General features: G+C 43.0%; 1 protein-coding gene across 1 annotated transcript in view; it reads right to left on the reverse strand.

Moving 5' to 3' along the window:
* The window catches only part of LOC147702258 (sterile alpha motif domain-containing protein 9-like), a 168,229-nt gene that overhangs the window by 115,420 nt on the left and 31,533 nt on the right, over window positions 1–21,276 (reverse strand). Inside the window, 1 exon segment of the mRNA XM_086930907.1 lies at window positions 7,507–7,595. The gene's annotated coding sequence lies outside the window, so the exon portion shown is untranslated.

The following is a 21,276-nucleotide window of genomic DNA, read 5'->3' on the forward strand; positions in this document are numbered from 1 at the left end:
ATATGGATGTTGACGCCTGGACTCGAGACTGAGGGGTTACTGACTTTCACACTTCCCATACCCCCATACCTAAGTTGGATCAAAGATCTAGTGCTAAATCGATTACAGTTTCCGACTTTTGGTCATCAAATACCAGAACAAGAAGAAAAAGTCATTCGTTTGGAATTATTGGAACATGTTATTAAAGCTGCAGGTACGAGAATAATTGTAGATGCATAAAGACTTTTTGTGTTTAAGCTATAAAGAAGAAGATAACCTAGCGCCGAGTGGAAAGAAGAATAAAATTAGGGATTACATTTAGAGGATGGAGAAGGGTTAAGGTTGTCTATTGCTGAAGATAAAAAGACATTGTTGTGAAAAGAGACTTTTTGTTGATTAAGAGCACTTTACAGACTGAGAAAGCAAATAAAGAAAATAAAGACTTGCAAGGAAAACTTTTCTTCGCAAAAGAAGGAGCTACGCTGTTTGATAACATTGAGAACGGCAACCCAAACCGAAAAGCCAAATGCATAATAGGTACACTAATAGCAGTAGTAATTTTTCTTATTATTACAGTAGTTACCACATCGTACATGGTAGGACATGCAAGTGAAAAAGAGACAACAGATGCAAAGCCTGTAACGACTTTGAAACCTGCTCTTGTTGGGAAGGAGGAGGAGAGCAATGTCATCCGTGAAAAGGCGTTACTGGCAAATGAAGCTCGTAGGTTACACGTAGACGAGTCACAGGGAAATTTTAGATCAAATGCATATGCCAAGCTATTATATGAGTATATCGATGCCATGGAGGCGAAAGAATGTTATGTATGTATGCAATTGCCGGCTTCCGTAGACGAAGGCATCAGATATCATCATCTCCCACTGACTTATGGGATAACATGTAGTTTATTGCTCAGTATATTTTATGGTAGAGAAGGATTCGAGTACTACTTTTCAAATTATGATTCGGTACTGCCTGAAGTCCCGAATTATAAACAAATGAATAAGTGGGACTATTACAAAAAGGAAGATAGATTAACAAAGTTCTTTCTTCCTTGGGATACACTAGATACTTCATATGCACGCAGAAATAATCTGACTTGCAAGGTGTCAGAGGTAGAGAAAAAGTTCATAGGACAGGTAGATGACCGATACAGAAGGCAGAAGATTCTAAAAATGTCAGGACAGTGGAAAACAGATTGGACCGAAGAAGAAAAAGCACACAAGAAGAAGGGTAGCAATGGTCCAATAGCTTTGGATAGAACGCAGAAAGGGAAGCTATGTTTAACTCGAAGCAAGACGTATTATGAGAGTGTATTTGTAGGTGAAGTAAATTGCGAACATGCTTTTCGTTTAGAGTATTATACGAAAGATTTCATGAAAGGGATGCAAGCGATTCCTAATGTATATTTTGTATGTGGAAGAAATGCCTATGTAAAACTGCCTGACAATTGGTATGGTTCGTGTTACTTGGCAATTGTCTTCCCCAAAATATATCATGCAAAGGATTTAGCGATCATAGAAGGAAAGGCCTCGACAAGAGCGAAAAGGGAAATAGGAGATGCTGAAGTAGTTGGAGACATTTTTGGAGCAATGTTTCCTATGTTAGGTTTAATACTTAACGATGTTAAGATCAGGAGGCTAGCTACAGTTGTAGATAGATTATCTGCAAGTACTGCAAGGTCATTGATGCTAGTAGAAGGAGAAATGCAGTCGATTAGAGCAATGGTTCTTCAGAACCGTCTTGCTTTAGATGTACTGCTAGCAAAAGAGGGCGGAGTCTGCAAGGCTTTGAAGGTCCAAGAATGTTGTACTTACATTCCAGATAATTCAAAATCACTTGAGAAAGTCATACAAAACATTACAGAGATACATAAAGAAATCGAAGATTTATCAAAAATAAATGTTTGGGAAAAAGTAGGTCATGGAGTAGGAAAGGTTGGAAGTTGGTTTGCCAACCTTGGTAAAAGCGTTGTGTGGTATATACTAAAACCTGTATTAATAGTATTGATTTGCATAATCACATTATTAGGGTTAGTGAAATTGTACAAATGGTATAGGTCGAACCGGTTACAAAGGTCCATGAGAGAGCAAGAAAGGAGATTAGCTGCTTTACAAGACCAACAGTACAAGAGTTTAAGAACTCTCGAAACGATAAAAAGAGGGAATCTTGTAACTAGTTCTGTGTAAAGGTTTTATTCAAATTGCATTTAGTGATGACTCCTAGAAGTCATCAAAGGGGGGAACTGAGAGAGCGCAATTTGAATAAAAAAATATGTATGAACCATATTCACAAGCATATCGCAAACGTAGAATCTATAACGTGAAGTTAACACTTGTAGCGTAAAATTAGCAGATGTAACCAATGTAATAGGAAATGTATCTGTATCTACTCTAGAAAGTGTATTAGAATGAGAAAGGCCCGTATACATAGTGGACTAATATAGAAATGTATAGAAATGCTTACGAACAGTAGAACGTGCAAAACTGAATATACGTGTGTAATCATGAAACGGAGAAAAGAAGGAAACGTAAAGTGACGAAATGTGCAGAGAATGTATAACACGGTGTAAGCACGAGAATAATGTTGTATTCTATGTAGAATGTATTCACTTATAATCATTGCTTTGCTAAAATTCGATTATATATAAATGTGTGTTAAAGGTTATACTGTGTAGAAGGTTTTTGTAGGAAAGTTAGAAAAGGTTTGGTCATGTGTGATTTTAACCTAACTGACCAAGAGTTCGCAGGAGTGTAGTCCGCTGTATGTAATTTAGTGGGCTCACAGGAGTCGTGAATAGCCTTGATCTGAATGTGCGAGACAAGAGTCAAAGGTCTTGCTAGATTTAAGGTGACAATGCTGGACAAAGTTTATGGCCTAAACGTGATAAGAGACGCTTGGAATTTGAGTCTTGTTTAGAAATGACTGTTCACAGGACCAAAGAAGGTTAAGAACATAGTCGTAAAGAGTAGAGTTCTGCTGAGGTGATAGACTTTTGTTCCGAAAGTGTCAATTGGAATGTCAATGAAGTCACCAGCAAGAAGACGAAGATGGCGTCTAAGGAGAAGGGTCAACTTAACGGACGACGCGAAGAGATGAAGCCATGGAAAGAGCTAGAAATGACATCATGGGGAAAGTACGTGGTGGGCGTCGAAGGGGCGTTCCACCCATACTGTGATTGTGTATTTAGGGACAGCTCCCTGGGGAGGAAAAGTGAGGAGCGCAGAAGAACAGAGCGCGAGAGAGCAGTAGGCCGAGGACCCTTAGAGAGCGGATGGGTAGGCAGAGAGGGTACTGCTTTTCAACATAAGTTACCATTAGGGGTTAAGAGAGTTTGAACTTCTTTGGAAGTCAAACTGCTGACACCTTTTTTAGGTAAGGAACTTGCGAAGTAGGGATGTCACCTAACATAGAGTAGGGACAGATTTAACTTGTTTATTTTTTCTTTCTTTAGATGACGCAACGGAACCAGATTGTGTCTATGCTTTTTAATCTGTTGATTCTTGAATTGACTTTGATTGTATTCGTTTGTAGACTGAGGTTCTTTAGGGAATTTATGTTCCTTCTAGTTCCTGTATACTTATTGAATCTTATCCTGAGAGGATTGTATATGCACTTAATTCTGATTTTATATTAAACTTTTAAAACTTCATCAGTCGTAAGTGGTTCTTCAGAGTTGCGTCAGTTTATGGGGTTAATTTAACCTATGCGGGGGTTGTCTTTTACTCAATGACAGAAAACAATCGATCCAAATTGATGAATGAGATTAGTATCTAAGTGATCAGAAAAGGTATCAAAATCTCATTCCCCGCACTTGTGTGGTTGTGCCTAGCACCCACTCAGACTTTGTGCCCAACCTGTGGCGGGTGCTGCACAGAGGGGGGTGGCCCTATGCCCTACCTCATAGCTTTCAAGCAAAACCATACATTCATTTTAGTGTTTGGCTTTGCTAATGCTTCATTCTTTTTTTACATTGCCTGAAAGTCGCGAGGCATAACTGATTTGCGAGTCAGGCACAAAATGGCCATCTAATCTAGCACCTAAAATGTCCACTTGCGAGCTTGCAAGTTGTTGGCCCTACTTGTGGTGTGTACTATTTTCAGTGCTTTTTTCAGAAGAGTGTTCCCCTCCCCCCTACATCTCTAGGGAACCATGACTACAGTCCTGGGGTCAGTAACCTGTGAGGTTGGCCCCACATAGTGGTGGAAAACCTTTTACAGCATGACACTCAAAAGTTGGATCCAACTTTCAAGTTTTAAGATGGCCAAAAAAACGCTGTTTTAGCTCTAATTCAGCCAATCAGGTAAACTTTGTAAAATGTCACATGCAAGTAAAAATAGCAGAGATATAGCAACGCACTAACCCTTAAAAGCCCGTTTGGATATTTTTTTAAATGTTTATATCTTAAACTACTGACCGAATTTACACAAACCCAAAAGAGGATCACGATCTGAGTGAAGTTCCACTTGCATACCAAGTTTGGTGTAAATTCGTTCAGCCATTCAGCAGTAAATGCGAGAAAATTTTCCTGTAGGAGCTAAAATGAGAATTCACTTTTTTCCCACCATTAATGGGTCTTAACAAAACTTGGTATGATGTAACTTAGCTGACTGAGTAAGTAGAATGCATGTCACTGAGGAGGTCTGCGCATATAGATGAACAAAGCTAAAGGCCAATTTCCTTTAGAATGTCATGAAACTCTGAGGTGACTTGCAATGTCCTTATAATATACAGCAGGAGGGATTGCAGGCCTGTGCCAGAGCTTCACACTTATCTATTTTATGTCGCACAAAATCCTTCTGTGAAAAACATTGTCTTATTCACACTTGTCCATCTATTATTCTATAAATAATACATGAGAGCCTGCAATCCCTGCGTAAAAGGCTTTCTCTAATTTCCTTTTTAGGTCTTGGCTAAACGCGCGGAAGCGCGTTCTCGCCGAGAACTATTGTTAGCAAGTGTGCTTCCCAGGAGACACTCCTGGCCGCGCGCATCGCCTTGGAGGCGATTTGAAACGTGCACGCGCTCGCTGTGGGCAGCTGCTGTCGCGCATTCATTCACACGCATGCGCTAACTTGGGGCCACGGGCACACACCGCTGCTGTCGCGCATTCACACGCATGCGCTAACTTGGGACCACGGGCACACACATCACACTTGGGACCCCCCTACTGATGCTCGCACTCACGGAGACTCCTGTTGCGGGTGGAGTTGGGACCCCCCTCCTGATGCTCGCACTCACCGGGATTCCTGTTGCGGGTGGAGGCCGTTACCTGGCTTCTTGCACCGGTGAGATTCTCTCTTCCAGGCGGGAGCCTCGCTCCCTTCAGCACTCCTTCTGTAGCTGCTCTGGTGTCGCGGGCGGGGCTCCTCTCCTCCGTAGGAAGTTCGGTGAGTTCCTGTTGTCCCTCGGTCCCGCCCCCGGCCTGCCTGACTTCCTACAACGGGCCGGGTGGCGGCGGGGACAATCTTTTATTTTTCTAACCAAACTCACTTCGTCTCAAGTAAAGCAAGGGGCATACATTTTTAGTATGCACAATTTGTCAATAATATTACAATATTTGAGTCTTATTAAGCTGCACACAACGTATGTTTTATTTGTTTTGGGCTCACTCTGAATTGTATCGCTTCTACATGCGTGCAGATTTTGCAGTTACGGAAAGCGAAATACAGTGGGCTAAATCCGTTTTCTCCTGATCACAGTCTGGGTGACTAGTTAACTAACATGCCGCTTTCAGCCCAGGTATCATGATCAGAGTTTCCAGTTCAGCCACAGTGGTTATCTCTAGAGTTGCACAGGAAGAGCAACATGTTAGTGCATAGTTATCTTTCAAACACAACATTACTACACACTGATCAATGACTTTGACTTTCGAAGTATGATTATGTGGTGCATCTACCAAGCACTTTGTAAGAAGTCTTTCTGGCACCATGAGAGCTAAATCGCAGAGTAGTGAGTGCAGAGTAGTGAGTGCAGAGTAGTGAGTGCAGAGTAGTGAGTTCAGAGTAGTGAGTAGTGAGTGTAGAGTAGTGAGTAGTGAGTGTAGAGTAGTGAGTAGTGAGTGTAGAGTAGTGAGTGCTGAGTAGTGAGTAGTGAGTGCTGAGTAGTGAGTGCAGAGTAGTGAGTAGTGAGTGTAGAGTAGTGAGTGCAGAGTAGTGAGTGCAGAGTAGTGAGTGCAGAGTAGTGAGTGCAGAGTAGTGAGTGCAGAGTAGTGAGTGCAGAGTAGTGAGTTCAGAGTAGTGAGTAGTGAGTGTAGAGTAGTGAGTAGTGAGTGTAGAGTAGTGAGTGCTGAGTAGTGAGTAGTGAGTGCTGAGTAGTGAGTGATGAGTAGTGAGTAGTGAGTGTAGAGTAGTGAGTGCAGAGTAGTGAGTGCAGAGTAGTGAGTGCAGAGTAGTGAGTGCAGAGTAGTGAGTAGTGAGTGCAGAGTAGTGAGTGCAGAGTAGTGAGTAGTGAGTGCAGAGTAGTGAGTGCAGAGTAGTGAGTGCTGAGTAGTGAGTGCTGAGTAGTGAGTGTAGAGTAGTGAGTGCAGAGTAGTGAGTGCAGAGTAGTGAGTGCAGAGTAGTGAGTAGTGAGTGCAGAGTAGTGAGTGCTGAGTAGTGAGTGCTGAGTAGTGAGTGCAGAGTGCAGAGTAGTAAGTGCAAAGTAGTGAGTGCAGAGTAGTGAGTGCAGAGTACTGAGTGCAGAGTAGTGAGTGCAGAGTAGTGAGTGCAGAGTGCAGAGTAGTGAGTGCAGAGTGCAGAGTGAGTGTGCAGAATGCAGAGTGAGTGTGCAGAATGCAGAGTGAGTGCAGAGTGCAGAGTAGTGAGTGCAGAGTGCAGAGTAGTGAGTGCAGAGTGAGTGTGCAGAATGCAGAATAGTGAGTGCAGAGTAGTGAGTGCGGAGTAGTGAGTGCAGAGTAGTGAGTGCAGAGTAGTGAGTGCAGAGTAGTGAGTGCAGAGTGAGTGTGCAGAGCAGTGAGTGCATGTGCAGAGTGGTGTGTGCTGTTGAGTGCAGAGTGCTGTGTATTGGCAATGTAAATGACAATGCCATTTATTTGTGATTTAAAGAAGAAAAAAAAATGTCATGAGCAATGCCAATAGCTCTACCTTTAATGATGCCGAGACCATTGCATTGCAAATGCTTGTTACTCTTGAATTGTGATGTCAGAAGAATTGCACAACATGGTGCATTTCTTCCCGTGCAGGAACATGCACTGGTGTTCCCACAGCTGTGCTGTTTCAGGCTTGCAATGATCCTTTTAAATAGAATGACTGCGTGACTGCCACGTTACAGAAAACGTGTAGTCTGGCAGGCAGCCGCGATTCTTGGCAGCGCGTGGGTGTGGTAGTGGCAAACCACCTGGCCTTGCACCGCCAAAATTTATAATCAGGCCCTAAATCTGTTGCAGAGGCAGAGTGATTATATTCTATATGTTTTTCAGTTCGATCTCTAACCATAATCTCTCTGCTTCTGCAAAAGGTTGAGTGGTAATTTATGCACATCCAGTGAGTCCTAGGTTCAGTATTCCTGTAATTACAATAAACATACCTGTTGTACTTTAATACCATGTTGCCTCTCAGACTGGGCATATGTGGCTAATGGCATGTTCTCAATCTTGTTTTTCATCTGGTGAAGTCCTGAAAAAAAAAAAAAGAATACTTTTTTTTATATTGATTTTTTTAAATGTAAATTATATTTGATGTGTTTTCCTTGTAATTTGTGGAAAGTTTAAAGATTATTGTTTTTATTTCAAGCTAACCCAGTTTGGAAATGAAAATATTAATTTAGAAATATTTTGGTTTTAGTTAGAATGTGTTTAATAGTTTTTTTTCTAACAATGTTTATTGCTATTTAAGTCATAACAGTCAACACTGGGTGACATTACTGAGTTAAAATATTTCTTCCTTTGGATATAATGCATCCCAATTATGAAGCTTATTAAATATATCAAAACTACCTCCCTCTTTTTCACATCCGTCCTCTTGGAAATCAATGCTGTAAATCATTCAACAAATTTATGGTGGCGTGTGGGCTTGTGGTAGTCAATTCAACCATGTGTCTATCTTAGTAGGTAGTGTCTTCTTTCATCTCAGGTGTTCCACAGGACTATTTATAGTCATAGTGGTTTATTACCAACCCCATGTGGGCAATACTTTGCCTGTTATCTCTTGGCATATAAGCATGACACCATTAGGGCTGTTACTCTTCTAACCCATGCTTAGATCATACGTTTTATTGTTGTTGGTGTTTTGAGTGTCTAGTCCTTTGGCTGTGAATTTTATTTTGGCTGTGGATAGTAGGTTTCTTTTTCCCAAAATGGTGAAAGAAAATGATAATTATACTGATGTGTTGTTGTTGTTTGTGATATCCTGTTTCTATTTGCATAGGAAACCATTTTTATTTCCTTCAATGAACAATACTTGTTGCATTTACAATGTTTAAACACATTCAATTTCAAAACATTTATTCTTTGAACGTAGCATGTGTTCTTTTTTAAGAAAATTGTGTTTTTGGCATTTTAGGTTGATGTCTGTAAAAAATTTTAAATACAGTACTTTTTATTCTTTAAAAGTTGTTTGATTTCTATGCTGGAAGAAAATGATTTTCAAATTTGTCTTTGATTTAAATTTAAAAACTGTGATTTTCTAAAAATCCTTCATTATATTAAAGAATTAAAAATTCTACTTCGTGATACTACAAAGAAAGGAGTTATATTCATTAATTCTCAAAAATTATATTATTTTAAACGTAAAAAACAACATCTACCTTAAAACAAAGTACAACTTATTTCAGATGTTTTTTCTTTTAATATTAGAATTTGTTCTAGAAGCATAGTACTTAAATAATGTATACAGTTTCTGTAAAACATGAACACCTTTAAAACAGTTACATTTTAAAGGAATTTCTTTAAAAAATAAGCATTGTTCTAATCCAATATGTTTCAATTCCAAAGCAATCCTTTTCTAAAAAGAGGACCATCAGTATGCTTAAAACTGAAAATAAAAAAGCATTCTTTAATATAAATATTTACCATAACTATTGAATATTGTTTGTGTTTACCATTTTAGTGTTCTTACCTTTATTAACAGGCAGAAGGCATGTTTCGCCTGAGTATCAAAAAGAGAGGTGGAGTAGGAGGCTATACTGGGTTCGACCTCCTCAACAAGTATTTAATTCCAAGAGAAACCCAGTTCTGCCACATAAAACAACTTTCCACTAAAGAAAAACAAGGTTTTCTTCTAAAACCCTCCCTCACCAGGGTTACCGCTTGGTGGCATGCTTCATCAACGGGCCCATCCCGTTCTGCTGCGGATCGGGGTACCTCTGGTGGGTGAGGGCTTTACAAGAAAACCTTGTTTTTCTTCAGTGGAGAGTTGTTTTACATGACAGAACTGGGTTTCTTTTTTGGAATTAAATGTTTCGTATGAGCACTTAGAAACCTGTCTGTTCTCCTCAATAGCAGCCACTTAACTAAGCACAAAATAGTGAAAAGCACCTTTTACATTATTTTTAAGGTTAAACTGTGATTTAAAATAAAATATGTATTAGACTTATCATTTTAAGCAATCTTTTAAGGACTGAACCTATATCTTTTTAAAGCTCACATAAAAAATGATTATATCAGTGCTTGACGGAATCAACATATGTGTGCATGATATTGGTGTGGGCATTTTTTAAAATAATATGGTCTGTTACCCTCGAGCATACCTGTTTGCCGTAACCTAGGTGAATTGTCTATATTGAGACAAACTTTCCTTGGGAGGTTTACTGCAAAATGTTAGAGTTTATGTTTTACTCTCATAGAAAACAGTTTTAATTGTGAAGACTTTCCTTTTCCTACATCCCCTTAACAAAATGCTGATGTATACCAACTTTCCAAGCAATAACGCCTGGTGAAAGGTCAACCGAGTTTGGGAAAGACGTTGCAAATGTTAGTGAGTACTTCAAAGTCATAACTGGAGTTCACACCATTTTCATTGACACCCCTCGACAGTGCACTATGTACACCCACTTTTCCACACCTGGGTTTTACACAGACAGATGAAAACTCGCCACGTATTTCATATTTTGCAAAGTCACAACTCACAAGAGACCTCTTCCCAAGAAAGAGTCCATGCATACGAATCCCTATTTTACATGTGAAATTCGTCCCTTTCTTATAAAAATATTTAACCAAGTGATAGATTTTGTGAGTTGATTTCAACTCTTATGAATTTAAGAAAAGGGAAGCAAATGTAACTGAGGAGTGGCCTATCGCAGCATTGAATATCAGCCGTGACTTTTCTACTGCGTTTCATTGTGTGTGGTGCATTAAATATCCTTTGACACAAGAAAGGCTTGGCTCGCGCACTTTCAAAGCCATATCTAAAAGGGACACACCTAAAACCTCAAATATGCAGTTAATGTGGTTACACTGTTGTACCTGTACAGATGGAAACCCGAGCACAGAGAAAAACCTAGACCGTTGCAGCTTTAGGAACTCACTTATAAGAACGTAGATCATTCCATTTTCTGGAAATTATAACTTTCTATGGGCACGAAAATTCAGGAGAGTATTGGGTGAATAATAAACTGCCCAAATTGCCCTGTGGTTCTTGCAAAAGCGATGTTGAATGCTTGCTCGTGCTCCCTCGCTTATAGCAGGGTCTGTACTTGTCTTAGTATGGCTTGAACTTTGCATATAGTTATGTTGTCCACTACTCACATGTTTAAGAGACAATGGGGCATATTTGCCAGGGGATATCGCCACCAGAATGTCACTTTTAGCTACATTCTGGCGGCGATATCCCCATCTCCTTATTTACAAAGCGGCGCTAAGCCTTGTAAATAAGGTCCCTTTTCACGCTTCATTTAGCATGTAAGGGGCGTGCATTGGGAGTTGCAGTGGGCTTTCCACTGCAACATCCAGTACTTTTTTACTCTGACCCATATTTACAAGACTGGGGCAGCACCAAAAACGAAGGGGGATATTTACATCTAAATGTTGGAGCGCTGTGTTATGCCAAAATTGGTAACACTGTGCTCACAGATTTTTTTAAATGCAGGGATGCACCATATTTATTAAAATACGGCGCTCCCTTGTGTTTCCCCTAGCACTGGCGCTAATAAAGCTGCCTAGCGCCAGCCCAGGCACCCTAGCACCATGTTGCCTGCCCTGCAGGGGTGATTGTGTATGTACCTGCACCTTGTGTCCTTACACTGCTCACTTTTAGAATTACTTTTTGCTTTAGCATGACACAAGAGTGCATGTGTTTTCTAGCTGTCTCCCTCTTGTGTGTCTCTTCCCCACCCACTCTGTGTTCCTCTCTCTCATCCATGTGCTTTTCTCCCCATCTACGAGAAAGTACTGAGAGCCTGATTTAGAGTTCGGCGGATGGGTTACTTTGTTACAAATGTCACAGATATCCCGTCCGCTGTATTACAAGTGCGTATTAGCCAATGGCACTTGTAATTTGGCAGACGGGATATCTGTCATCTAAACTCTAAGGGGCATATTAACAAGCCCCTTGCACCGCCGGTGCGTCACTTTCTATGACACACCGGCGGCACATTTTGCTGCCCCATAGTTACAAGGAAACGTAAAGACACCCTTCGTGGATTTTCGTCTCCTTGCCAATACGGCCCCTTTTCACGCTGCCCTTTGCGTGAAAGGGGAGTTTAATGGGTGTTGCTGTGGGTGGTCCCACATAACAACCATGGAACCCGACGCATACCCAGACTTATGAGAAATTGTAAACCTGGGAATGCGACAGAATGCTACACGTCCCGAGGGCCGATGTAGGGAGGCGCAACGAGGAGAAATGTTTTCATTTCTCCTCGTTATTTCCTCTTTCTTTACCTGGTGCATTATGCAGCACACATAGACACACATAGGAAGAGGAATCCCTTCCTCCACAAAAAGTATCTCTCCGCAATGCAGGCTCCCTTGCACCGTGGTGCGTCGGCGCATTGCACCACTTTTGTGCCAGCGCAGGGGAGCAGAGGGATCAGTCATATAGTTGTAGATATGACTCATCCCTGTGCTTTGAAAGTGACTCAGTGCGGTGCAGTACAATGGCTTGCAGCACCGAGCTAAATCACTTTCTCGTAAATAAGGCCCTAATTTATTTGCATGATCACCCCCAAAGTTTTGGACTTATGCTGCTGGCATCAGTCATTTTCAACTCTGAGAATGCAGTGAGGCCTGCTAACCAGACCTCAGCACCAGTGTTCTAACTCTTTATATTGGCCTTTGCAAGGTGATGCGGTAATAATTTTGAACAAGTTTTAGTGTGTATTTATTATTGATTCTCTGATTCATCCCTTTCATTACAGGGGTTTAGAGCTTATGAACAAGTATTTGGCAGAACAGAGAGTTGGATTTTATATATAGAATGAGGCCAAACTATCTCAGTGCATTTCGAATCTATGTAGATTGTCCATCTGCAAATCTGAGCAATCATGGATTCTGATTCTCTCACCCCCCCCCCCCCCCACATCCTTATCAACAAAGCAATCCGCTTTATGCCTTTCACAACATGTTGATAATTTACCTTCAATGCATTGTCATGAAGAACGGCATTTGATTTACAGTATTTTGTTCCACTAAAGATTTTGTAAACCGGAAGTTCTCAGAAATGTTGTGGATTGTGCCAGGGTAGGATATGCAAAGACAAGAACATCCAATACAGATATCAAAATTGACTTCTGTTTCTGACTGGATGATCCAACAGAAAAGTCCACAATACTGATTGCTTTGCATTACTTTCCAGTCTTGGGCACCGTCAGGAGAGTACTGAGCTCACTGTCAGCCTGGGATATTGGGTGCCCCAACTAAAGCCACCCACACTGCTTATGATCAGAGATACAGGATTCCAGTACAAATATCCTCCGTTTAACTACTCACGATTAAAGCAGATGTATATGAAATTGATATTTCTATTTTCCTGATGTATAATCGGCCACCTCTCCTTCATCTTGCCCCAGTCTCTAGCAGTAGAAACACCTCTTCATTAACAGCAAACACAAGAGCAGGCAGCAGGATAGAGATTTACATTTGCTGTATCTAATTCAGCCTGATATGCTGTGAATGTTCTTATACTCTTAGGGGCAGATTTACAAGCCCCGTGCGCCACTTTTGCGTCACTTTTCCCAAGTTAAAAGTGACGCAAAAGTGGCACAAGGGCTTGTAAATCTGCCTCTTAACCTTTTAAAAAGAGAGTATGGGACTGTGTTTGCATGATGGGAAAGTCTCACATATCACTTTGCATTTGTACTGAGGTTAATTTCTAGATGCAGCCTCTAACTTCACAAAATTTCGTTTCCATGTCATAGCATTGTATTTAAAAAAAAATACTTTGTAATATTATAGTATCCTGAGCCTCTTTCCTACAGGAGGAAGAGAGCGGGAGACTGCAGTCCTAGTGTGTGAGATTGGCTGTGGGAATGCAGTGCTATTATTATATGTCCAACTGGGGGAAACATGCTAGATCACAGAGTATTCTAGGAAGAGCTGTCATTGTACTGTTATAAGGAACTACCTAGCAAGGGTTTGGGGCGCAATTCCTCTGCATGAATTGGAAAAGCAGTGCACCACTGTCCTTGGAGACTTCTAGCTCACCCAATGTTTCCTCCAGTGAACTTGGGAAACGTGTGAGCCGATTGGAGGTGCTCCATGTCCTTCTTGACATCACAGCTATGTGAGGATGTCAGAGGAACATTCAACGTGCAACCCCTTGTGGACAAAGAGTGCCTACCGCCTTGACAACCCAGGTTGTGTGGTGAGTGGAGTTGGTGGCTGTAAGATTATGGTGAGATTTATTTTATTTTTATTTTATAAAAGGGATATCAGAGCGCTTTACAGAAGGATGAAAGGGAGAGTAAAAATCCAGTAACACTATCAAGTAAGAATGCCAAACAGTTGTAGTCACAACAATCATGCTCACAGGAACCTTTACCTGTATCCCTGTGAGCGGACTACTAGCTCTCCTCAATTAAATGTCCATCCATTTTCCATACCTTGACTCCTTGCCTTGACCATGTTTGGACATGTACTAAGGAGGCATGTTGTGTGTAAGTGGGATTGGCGGACTGGTTAAATGTGCGGTCCCAGCCTCCACATATAACCTTCCTGCTCCCTTCCATGAAACCCATGTGTCTGATAGTTCAGTAAGGTTTCCAGTGATCTCGCTTTGTCCAATGCAGGTTGACCCTACATGGTGTGAAACAGACCAATTCCCTATGTCCTGTGTTGTACTCATCTCCCTTGGTTATGGGTGCAGAGGCAGATTTCAGTCAGAGACCAATACATATCACACCTGAACCAGCCAAACCCGTCTTGACTGGAACCCCTGGGCTCAGAAGCCATCAAAATAAGGCCAATAACAAGGACAATACGGCTCCTCCCGGTTTGGACGAGCCATAATCTTTTGAAAGTAGCAAATCCTATAGTAGGCTCCAGCACCCTGCCTTGGCCACGAGAATGTGGAGAGAGTACAAGTAGTGGACCTCTCGGCCAGTACATTGTTTATTCTTTAGTCGTCATCTGGTGACTGAGAATGGAATGTGCACAAGTGGAGGCCGGGATGGACTTCGCTGTGTGGTTGCCATCCCCCCTTCAAACTAGCGCTAAGTCTGGAAAGTCCACAGTGTTGCATTTTTGCTGTGACTGGTGGAAAGATGGAGAGCCTACCTACCTGCCAAGGAGATGGACAGGTCCTGGCCGAAGATGCAGACTTGATCGAAAGAAAAACTGTACGAGACCCTGCTGACTGAACGCATAAGTGAGGAGAGGTTAACAGCCAGTTGAATATACAGTGCTTCCCAGGAGCAACAAGGTTGCAACAGCTAAGCTGCCCAGGAGTAAGCAACAAGAGCATCTGGGTCGAAGAGATGCTGCACTACCTTCTGACAAAGAGAAGGATTAGCCTGCATTGTCTATGACCGAGCTCTTAGGTCGCCTTTATCCCTATCTCTGAGTCCCCAGAAGGACCAGGAGACCATTAGCCTTCAAACCTTCCTTGTGGAGATTGGTACTTCAGGCTCAAGGAGTTGCCCTGATTTTGTAACCATTCGTACCATCTTGCTAGCTCTTATGGTCCCTGAAAATTCGCTGGTCGAATTGACAGTCTTTACCTTATGATAAAGAACCAGGATGAATTTAGTTATGGTAGGGCCAGTGACTCCCACAGTTCCCCCATGAGTGTGACAAGTGGCAGCTACCGATGATAAAATATGGTGAGGCGCAACGGCGCCAAACTCACCATGAATGTCACATTGCTCCCTGCATGGCATTTCTCTCCCGAGTCCACGAGCAGGAATTAAAGGACTTCCTTCCTGCTCAGTGGAATGCAAATCCAACCATTCCTGGAGCTGCTCTCATCAGCGTGAGAGCTGCTCCAGGATTGGTTGGAGCAGGCTATCCCACAGTTCCCCCATGAGTGTGACAAGTGGCAGCTACCGATGATAAAATATGGTGAGGCGCAACGGCGCCAAACTCACCATGAATGTCACATTGCTCCCTGCATGGCATTTCTCTCCCGAGTGCATGAGCAGGAATTAAAGGACTTCCTTCCTGCTCAGTGGAATGCAAATCCAACCATTCCTGGAGCTGCTCTCATCAGTGTGAGAGCTGCTCCAGGATTGGTTGGAGCAGGCTAACCCAGTGCTCATTTTGAGGCTGAGGGCCTGTGCCGGCAATCCACCGGCTGTTTCACATTGCTGGGGATTGCTGGGATATACAGTCCGCATGCCGGGCTGGCCGTAGGTAACCAGCCGGCCAACCCGACATTTGCACTGAAAGGGCCAGCAGTAATCCTACAATCGCAGGATTCAGCCCCACCCCCCTACTTAACCCGTTCGATGCTACTGACGGAACCGTTCCGTCACGCCCCTCGGGTGGGCTGTGCTCATGACGGAACTGAGGAAATAGAAATTTTACATGGCCAATGTGTCCCCTGCGTGTACCCCATGTTTAGTGTACCTGCATGTCATCCATGCATTTTCCCTCTCATGTCTGTAATAATAATGCCTCTGCATTTCCGTCCCACTTTAGGATGTCAGTTACCAAGTCTCCCATGAAAGAAACGTTAATTCTGCACTGATGCCTATGTTACCCATGTATTTGCATTGTGCACTTTTAATATATCGAGATGAACCCATTTTGTGGCTCAGCCTGAGCCAGGACCCGAAATAAGGTTTTCATGCCTCCAGACACTCTGAAAGCTGCAGCTACGTATCCCTGACCTCTCGCATACTTTTGGCTCAGCCGAGAGGGGCCCAGCCCGGGGTGCCAAGACAGTATTTTGCACACAGTTATCTGCTTGCTCTACAGAATCACATTCCTGCCTGGTGAAGAAGGTAAACAGAACCCGTCTGCAGAGATAGGGCCTAGCCTTTCTGTCTCCGTTTAAGTGATTTGCAGTGCTCGCATCCATAGAAAGCCCACGGCCCCCACGCAAATGAACGAAGAAATATATGCCCACACCGGCTCTTGGTGAAGAGCGACCTTTGCTTCAGATAATACATCCCCGGACTTAAGATATCAGATAATACTAGACGTGCAGGTCGTCCTGACACTGAAGGCCTCCCTACTAGACTGAAAGTCAGCTTCCCCCCAGTTACACGTCAATTACACGTCATGACCAAGTCGCGCACACAAGTAGGGTGAAGTTCAAGCTGGCCATGCAACCCCCTCCATGCATCCACCCACCTATGACACACCTATGACTCCTCAAGTGAACGCCCACATGTTCGCCCTCATACCCGCCCACATGCTCTTATCTCTCTCTTTCTCTTGCTCTGCCTGAAGCGCTCCTCCCTATGTACAAGATTGAATGTATAAATATTGTACTCTGTGAATAAAGTTCAGAAGACCCTTCCTGAACCTTAGTGGTGATGGAACCGATTCTCCCTTAACTCGAGTTATTGAAATAAAGCCCTTTTGAATCGGACCCCACGGACTCTGCCTCTCATTTAATGACCCTTTGTTTAAGTATAGAAATTATGACAGGGTAATACTTTATTTACCACATAAATCTGGCGCCCGAATAGGGACAAATCCCCTTCCCCACGCGCCGGAGATGTAGGTCCAGCCCTTGCCCCCTTCTACAGCCGTGACGGACTTCAAAGTGTACACGCCAGCGGGACTTCCTGCTTACTCCCTCAGGCCCACGGAGGAGACGGACTGCGACCAGGCATCCACACGAGGCGGTGAGGATCGCGGATCATCCCAACCAGAGCCCAACCCGTGAGAGAGCAAGGTCTGAGGTTTCCGAAGGTCCACCTGTTCCGCGGCGCATGCGCAGTATCAAGTTCACGCAGTATCAAGTATCCAAGGCCTTCAAGTTCTGCTTCCCGGTGAGTACGACTATGGGGAACGCATAAAGTTCAAGACGGGTTCATTTATATGAACTCGGTAGAGACGTGTCCGTTGACACGGGCACGGTAAAGACGTGTCTCTTTATACGAGCACGGTAAAGACGGGTCCATTTCGGTGGGCACGCTAAAGACGTGTCCGTTCATACGAACACGGTAAAGACGGGTCCACGGTAAAGACGTGTCTCTTTACGAGACCGGTATGGTTGTACTGTATTCCAGTGCATAAAGTTAACTTTTTTCAAGTACATTTATCTAGTCAAACTGTATCTGTTTTAGTGTTTTAGTGTTGTAGTGTGAATGATTGTTTCAGTCAGAGTATTTTTGTGTATTGTGTTTTTCATTAAGTTGGTTTCAACATGCCACTGTTTTCGAAATTACGTCAGATAGGGACCAGGAAAGGCATACTCGAAGAGTCAGTTAACATCCCGCCTAGAGACTCACCTGGTCATTACATGTACAATAAGCACGGGCTAGATGCCGTATTGTTTTTAGACTTATGGGTAGATTACACGAAGGATTTAGAGGAGAAGTATAGATGGCCTGCCTCAGGAACATGGGATTCTGAATGTATTATGAAAGTAGAGGAAGCGCTATGGAAAAGGAAAGTAAGACCTTCACAGAAAGATGCCATTGAGTTATGGCGCAAAGAGTCACATAGGAGATCAGAGAAAGAATTCCACCAAGCAGAGAGAAGTAAACAAGCAGCGGAAAAAGCCAAAGAAAAAGAATTGCGGGAAGAGGGGGAACGGGTCAAGGCAGAACAGGCTGATAGAGAAAGAAATGCCGTAGTTACTGGTATTTATCCCGTCCTCTCAGAAGAACTAGCTAGAGTGACCCCCTCAGAAACACCCCGTAGGTCACGAACGCCACCACCTGTACCCTTTAGGGTACGTAGGAAAAAGCCGACAGCCTCCGAAGATTTTATTTCCTCCTATCTAGAGGAGCCCGCACCGGACTATGTAGACGCAGATTTCCCTCCGCCCCATCAGCGGCTCAGCTCCAACAGCTCCAGCAGACCGTGAAAGACGACGTAGGGCCAGGGGCCGTAGGGGGAGGGGGGCCAATGCTAACGCCAACGTTAACGCCAACGCCAACGCCAACGTCATATAAGTTTACTGTAGATGTAGCAATCGCCGCTGTATTTACGATCCAGTACCAGGAAAGGGTTCAATGCTCGTGTTTTCACTAAGACTAAGAAAATCCGTCGACTATTTTGTCACACTACCAGACATGAAAGAACACCTAGATAAAATATACCGTTTCATTAGAACGGGGAGGGACCCGAGTGTATAGAAGAGGCCATGGAACACAGAAAGGTAGAGGTCAAGAACTACATCCTACGTTTTAGGATTAACTGTCTGATCAGGGAACAAGACCCAGGAGACGGAGATGTAAGGCATGGTTTGATAGAATGGAGTGACAACATAGATGCCGGTCGGCATGATAAACAGGGACAGACAGATAGCATGACGATGAAAATACGAAAGGAAATATTAGCAATACACAGAATGTGGTCTGACGAGAAGGGTGAGTCATCATCGGAAGAGTCAGAAAACGAGGAAAAGGACAAAATGAATTATGTAGGTAAGGCACGACAGTTTGACAGGCCCAAGTGCCTCAATTACCGTAAACAGGGTTCGGCTATAAAAGAAAGATATTCCCTTGAAAATCTATTCCAAGCTACTGAAAAAGCACTGAAAAGACGGATAGAGAGCGAACGATCTCACACCCCACACGAAAAGGGAATTGGCCCGGTCAGCCACCCAGTGGGTGTCCAATTCTAACATATATAGCAATGATATAGTGGCTCAGACTTTCTTGAGCCTTCCACCGAACGAACAGCGTTTGGCTGGTATTTACATGGTCCAACATTTAATAACGTTGTATGAAAGTCAATATTCTGATCCCGGTCCATTGTATAAATTACTGGACGACATACTTCTAGAAAGATGGACAGGTCTGGGTACTGACTTAATTAATGTGATCCTGGATCAACGACATAAGTACTTAAATTCTCTGACCACATGCATGCTTCCCGCCCCACACCACGACAGAAAGCACCTATACATAGACAGACAGAATCCCCTACGAGAGGTACATCCAGTTAAAAGTACATCCGGTGAGCTTCAACGAGTGTATGTTTACACCCCCTTGACGAAATTAGAAATACTGGAAATGAAAAAGATGCTGCCCTGCCATGATAAGGACCCGGGGGGGTTTCACCGAGAATTAAAAGACATTCTCCGCATCGAAGATTATACGTACGCTGACATTCTGAAACTATTGAAAGTACTGTTGCCTGCAGGTATTTATGAAAAGCTTAAGGAAAAAGACTTGGAGGTGGGAGAGAAAAATTTAAGTTGGGCAGAATTGGAAACAGAGGATAAAGCCAGGCTTCCGGGGGTTGGTCTTGGGGACAAAGCTAGAGAACTACCTGAACTCCTAATACAGGTTTTGCCGAGACTATTGACTACTAAAAAGGAAGACTGGGATGCTATTTCAGCCTGTAAACAGAAACAAGACGAAGACACAAGTGATTTCTATTCTAGATTCGAGAAATGTTTTTCTATTAATAGTGGCCTTAAGCCCGGTAGCGAGTCATATCCACATCTTTTCGTGAGCAAATTAGTAGAAAATTCCTTACCCCAGATCAAGAATAGAGTACTGAAGGTTGAGAGTACTTGGCAAGCAAACAGCCCTTCCCAAATGTTGCAAATGCTACAATACCACCAGAACAGGATTAGAGAAGAGCAGGATCAGGAAAAGAGACGCATGAAAGAGACAAAAATGAAGGTGCTGGTTGCCCAATCAGTACCAGCAAACACGAACAAAAATGGCAAAAATAGTGCGACACCTGTCAAAGGGAACTGTAATTATTGCAAGCAACCAGGTCACTATGTAAATGAATGTGCTGTCCTGAAACACAATATAGCTACAGGCAGAACCAAAGAACGACCACACGTTCCTAGGCAAAATAGCACCCCACAGAGCACACAACAGACAGTAGCGAATTTTCCACCCCCACCACCGCCTGTTAATGCCCCGACACAAATGTATCAGTACACACAGTCAGACTATCCAGAATACCAAGCATTCTCATGAAACAGCCTTGAGAGGGAAGTTGGCTTGCCCCTTATTGAGGTTCCTGTAGATCAAGAGGGTCCTTATGTACATAGTCGTGTATTGGGAAAAGACAGAAAATTTCTGATTGACACAGGGGCGAGCAGAACTACCATCAGCCATGACGAGGTTCCAGGGGCACCCCTCTCGGGCTCACAGAATGTTTCCCTGGGATTTTCAGGAAAGCCTATTGTTAATGAAGTATCGAAACTAGTCTCCCTAGGAGTTGGTCCACTGTCACGTACCACAGACTTGCTACTTACTAAATCATGTCCAGAAAACTTACTTGGTATAAAGACATTAAAAGAACTAGGAGCAGTTATATGTTGTTCTCCGGAAGGAGTGCGATTGTTCTTACGTGATTTTAAGGGAGATTATGTGTTGAAAGATTTTGACCACAGACTCCAGAATGTACCACAGCACCTATGGGCACAAGGTCCGACTGATGTAGGTTACATGAACATAACACCACACTGTGTCACACTAAAAGCAGAAGTAGTACTACCACGTATACAACGATACAAGTTACCACCTGATGCCGTAGTGGCCTTATTGAAAATTGTTGACGAACTCATTGCACAAGGGGTGGTAGTGGAGACTGACTCGAATGTATGTAACTCGCCAGTTATTCCTATCCTTAAACAAACAGACCCTAATGCACCACCAGTTTACAGACTAGTTGTTGACCTTCGAGAATTGAACAAAAGTATAGTCCCGCAATACCCAGTGGTCCCAGATATTTCTTCATTACTGACTGCTATTGATTCTGAGGCAACGTTCTTTACTGTCATTGACTTGAAGAATGCTTTCTTTAGCCTTCCAATTCATCCAGACAGCCAA

This window comes from Lissotriton vulgaris, chromosome 7, assembly GCF_964263255.1.
Source record: "Lissotriton vulgaris chromosome 7, aLisVul1.2, whole genome shotgun sequence".
In the NCBI taxonomy this organism is placed as follows: domain Eukaryota; kingdom Metazoa; phylum Chordata; class Amphibia; order Caudata; family Salamandridae; genus Lissotriton; species Lissotriton vulgaris.